Source organism: Seriola lalandi, unplaced genomic scaffold (genome assembly GCF_002814215.2).
Source record: "Seriola lalandi dorsalis isolate HSWRI2012SDOR001 ecotype SW California unplaced genomic scaffold, Sedor1 jcf7180002054678, whole genome shotgun sequence".
In the NCBI taxonomy this organism is placed as follows: Eukaryota; Metazoa; Chordata; class Actinopteri; order Carangiformes; family Carangidae; genus Seriola; species Seriola lalandi.
The window spans coordinates 68,465-73,071 of record NW_019525231.1 but is presented as its reverse complement, the minus strand read 5'-3'; the positions used below and the strand labels follow the sequence as shown (position 1 = coordinate 73,071).

General features: G+C 49.5%; 1 protein-coding gene across 4 annotated transcripts in view; it reads left to right on the top strand.

Annotated features, from left to right (window-relative positions):
* The window catches only part of dnah6 (dynein, axonemal, heavy chain 6), a 61,156-nt gene that overhangs the window by 47,456 nt on the left and 9,093 nt on the right, over positions 1-4,607 (top strand). The window lies entirely within an intron of this gene.

Genomic DNA, 4,607 nt, shown 5'->3' with positions numbered 1-4,607 from the left:
AAAGGGATAAATTGTCCTACACAAGCCTCATCAACCAGATCGAGTCTGGACAGCGGAAAGGACATGGAGAAGCAGAGATCATTGAAGCAGTCACACGTGCTGTGAGCCCAGGTCTTCATCTGCGGGAGATGTTGGAAATAAAGCGAGAGCTGACGCTGCACACCCTCAAGACCATACTCAAGGGTCACTACAAAGTGGACTCCTCCTCCGACTTACTGCATCGCCTGATGAACATGACACAAGATCCAAAAGAGTCAGCACAGAATTTCTTATTCAGAGCAATAGAACTGAAAGAGAAGTTAATGAGAAAGTCCAGTGATGATGATGGAGGTGAGGAAGGTGAGCAGTTTAGTCCAGAACTAATTCAGAGAAAATTCCTCCGTTCCATAGAACTGGTCTTTACAGTGATGCGGTTAAGTTCCAGCTCAAGCCTTATCTCAGTAACCGTACTGTCACAGATGAGGTGTTAATTGAGAGAATCAGTGAGGCTGCAAACTTAGAACAGGAGAGACAACAAAAACTGAGAAAGGCAGTCATAAACAAGCCCCCAAAAGTCAGTGAAGTGCAGGCGGAGGTGTATTCACCTGACGCCTCAGCGGCGGCAGTTGATACTGTTACTCACCGTGAAGCAGGGGGGACGAGTAAGAAAAGTCAGGGACCCAAAACAGAGACAGACCCAATTGAAGCACTCAAGGCTGAGGTTCTAGAACTTAAAAAGTTGATGTTACAGACAGTGGAGGCCACACAAGCTAGACCGACAGAGAAAATGTTCACACCCAGCCGTAGTCGGCCCAGGGGTTGTAGGGCGTGTCAGGAAGCTCAGATAGGTGACTCCTGCAGACATTGCTTTAAGTGTGGGCAAGAGGGGCATCTCTCCAGAGGATGTCGGCGGACCAGAGAGCAGCAGGGAAACGAGACTGGGCTGCCGAGCCGGGACCCTCGGTAGCCCGTGAATCATCCAGTCTCAACATGCAGCAACCTTTTCCCCCTCCCGCAGCGCCTCAAATGTCATCAGTCAACTACCTCCCACCACGACGCAAGGAAAGACTCATCAAGTTGATTGCAAAGAGACACACTGTCCATTGCACGCTGGACACGGTTCCAGTAGTAGCATTATGGGACTCAGGCGCTCAGGCGACCATCATTAATGAAGAATGGAGAAAGCTGCACTTACAACACAGCACGGTGCGACCTCTCAGTGAACTGTTGGGCTCAGACATTTTATTGGGAGTGGCAGCCAACCAGACTGAGATCCCCTTCATGGGCTGGGTGGAGGTAGAGTTTAGACTAGGGAAAGAATCCGCCATGACAAAGCCACTTCTAGTACCTATTTTAGTGTCAAGTGACCCAAACGTAGCAGCAGAGCCCATAATTGGCTACAATGTGATAGAAGAAATAACAGGAGAGGGTAGTCAGACAGCAAAGACAGAGACCATCCATACTGTGTGTCAAGCCTTTCAGATAACAGTCAAGACAGCACAAGCAGTGCTTCAGCTTATCCATGCCCCTGTTAGTGAGGAAGATGTAGGAATTGTACACACAGGTAACAGAACACTTACTCTAGGCGCTGAACAAGTCACCACAGTGTATGTTAATGCCAACACTGGGGCTCAGTATCATGGCCAAGACCTACTTCTAGTCCCAAGTGAAGAGCCGACATTGCCAGAGGGCGTAGTGATAGAGGAGGGTCTAGTCAGTGTCCCCAGGAAAAGGTCAGGTTATATACCCGTCCCCATCGCCAACACAAACAAACACAGTGTAACCCTGACCCCGCGCACTGTTTTTGGTCACCTGCAAACGGTCAAAACTGCTTACGCGGCCAGTGTTGAACAGATAACCAGAGGACAGGGATTAAAGCCACCAAATAACACAGCATCAGCCCCAGACGGTGACAACTCAAAAAAACATAAACCCGCCTGGTGGGACCCTCCGGTCGACCTTAGTCACCTGAACGAGGAGCAAAGGAGGATCACAAAATAGTTGCTGAGAGAGGAGTGTCACGCGTTTGCATACGACGATGACGACATCGGCTCAATCCCCTCACTGAAACTCCACATCACACTGCACGACACCACCCCAGTAAGAAAAACGTACATGGCAGTCCCAAAGCCACTACACCAGGAAGTGAAAGAGTATATCCAGGACTTGTTGAATCGGGGCTGGATTACTCCTTCACGCTCTCCGTACGCCTCACCGGTCGTGTGTGTGCGAAAGAAGGATGGAACTTTAAGATTGTGTTGTGACTACAGGGAGCTGAACAAAAAGTCAGTCCCTGATCGCCACCCTATACCCAGAATCCAAGACATGCTTGACTCTCTCACTGGCAGCTCCTGGTTCTCCGTACTGGACCAGGGGAAGGCTTATCACCAGGGGTTCCTGGACAGGGAAAGCCAGCCCCTGACCGCTTTCATAACCCCCTGGGGCCTGTACCAGTGGGTCCGAATCCCGTTTGGGTTGAGTGCAGCGCCCGCGGAATTCCAGAGGAACATGGAAGACTGTTTGCGTGGCTTGAGAGATGTCATGTGTCAACCGTATCTGGACGACAATCTGGTCCATAGCCCAAGCTTGGAGGACCACATTGAGAACCTGAGGACTATATTACAGAGATATCAGGAGCACGGGGTTAAACTCAGCCCCCGCAAGTGCGAAGTGTTGAAGAGGAAGGTGAGATTTCTGGGACGGTTGGTGTCTGGAGAAGGCTACACTATGGACCCATCTGAGGTGGCCCCAGTCCAAGCCTTGAAGGAGAAAGCGCCTACAACAGTGGGGGAGCTGAGAAGAGTAATGGGATTCCTCTCATACTACCGAACCTACATCCCAAACTTCTCCAGAATAGCCCAGTCTCTCTACCAGCTGCTCTCAACAACACCTGATCAACTGAACAGAGAGAAGGTCAGGGCCACCACCAGGAAGAAAGGTAACCTCCCCCCTAACACTCCTATACAGTGGACAGAGGACCACCAAAAGACATTGAACTCTCTCATAGACAAGCTGATAGAGCCTCCCGTTCTGGGGTACCCAGAGATGACCCAACCATTCGTCCTCCACACAGACGCATCCCAGGAGGGATTGGGAGCAGTACTTTATCAGAGACAGAATGGCAAGATGGTAGTTATAGGCTACGGGTCCAGGACTCTAACGCCACCTGAAAAGAACTATCACATGCACTCAGGGAAATTAGAATTTTTAGCACTAAAATGGGCAATATGTGAACGTTTTCGAGATTATCTGTATCATGCCCCACAGTTTGTAGTATATACAGATAACAATCCCTTAAGCTATATCCTCTCAACAGCTAAGCTAAATGCTACAGGTCATAGGTGGGTGGGTGAGCTGTCCGAGTTTGATTTTTCCATTAAGTATAGGCCGGGAAAAAGTAACGCAGATGCGGATGGCCTATCCCGCATGCCTTTAGACATAAATGCGTTTATGACACAGTGTACAGAGGAGGTGGGTCAGGAAGTGTTCAGTGCAGCAGTGCAGGGAGTCTGCGTGCAGGGAGACACCCCCCCGGTCTGGGTAGCAACAGTCCCCATAGAAGCCCTAGATTTAGTGAGAGATGCGAGAGCACACCCTCGAACCAAGTCCCTGACACCAGAACAGATACGAGACAGTCAGGAAAGAGATCCTGTCATAGGCCAAGTTCTGCATTATAAGAGGGAAAATCAGCACCCGTCCAGAAGAGCTCTCAAAGCAGAACCGGCGGGCGTCAGAGTATTAATGAGACAGTGGGCAAAGTTGTATGTCAATGAGGAGGGAATTTTCTTTAGGAAAGCAGGAGAGAAACAACAGCTTATCTTCCCAAAAGAGCAGCGTCAAACAGTATTCCACGAGCTTCACAGAGAAATGGGACATCTTGGGGTCGAGAGGACTTGGAACCTGATACAAGATCGATTCTATTGGGCCCGTATGTACTCGGACATAGAACACTTTGTCACCCAAGAGTGTGAGTGTCTCAAGGAAAAGCGACCTCACAAAGCAACCCGTGCACCCATGACAACCATTGTCACAACACGCCCAGGTGAGCTTGTATGCATTGACTTTTTACACTTAGAGACATGCAAACAGGGGTTCGAATACATTTTTATTGTGATCGATCATTTCACTGGTTTCGCCCAAGCCTACGCCACGAAAAACAAGGCTGCCAAAACTATTGTTGACAAACTGTTCAATGATTTTGCACTCCGCGTCGGATTTCCAGAGAGAATTCACCATGACATGGGGAGAGAATTTGATAACCAGCTGATGGACCAACTACAGAAGAGCTGTGACGTGCGGGGGTCCCACACAACATGTTACCACCCCCAAGGCAACAGGAAGTGTGAACGGTTCAATAGAACAATCTTATCAATGCTCCGCACCCTCACAAGTGAACAAAAGGCTGACTGGAAGAGCTAATTGACAAAACTGGTGCACGCATACAACTGCACCCGCAGTGGGGTCACAGGGTTCTCTCCCTACTATTTGCTCTATGGAAGGTCACCCCGCTTGCCAGTTGACCTGCTGTTCAACCTACAGTCCAGAGAGGCAAAAGAGACTTACACTGAATATGTACAGAACTGGCAAAATCGAATGCGACAAGCCTATGAGATCGCATCCAAAACAGC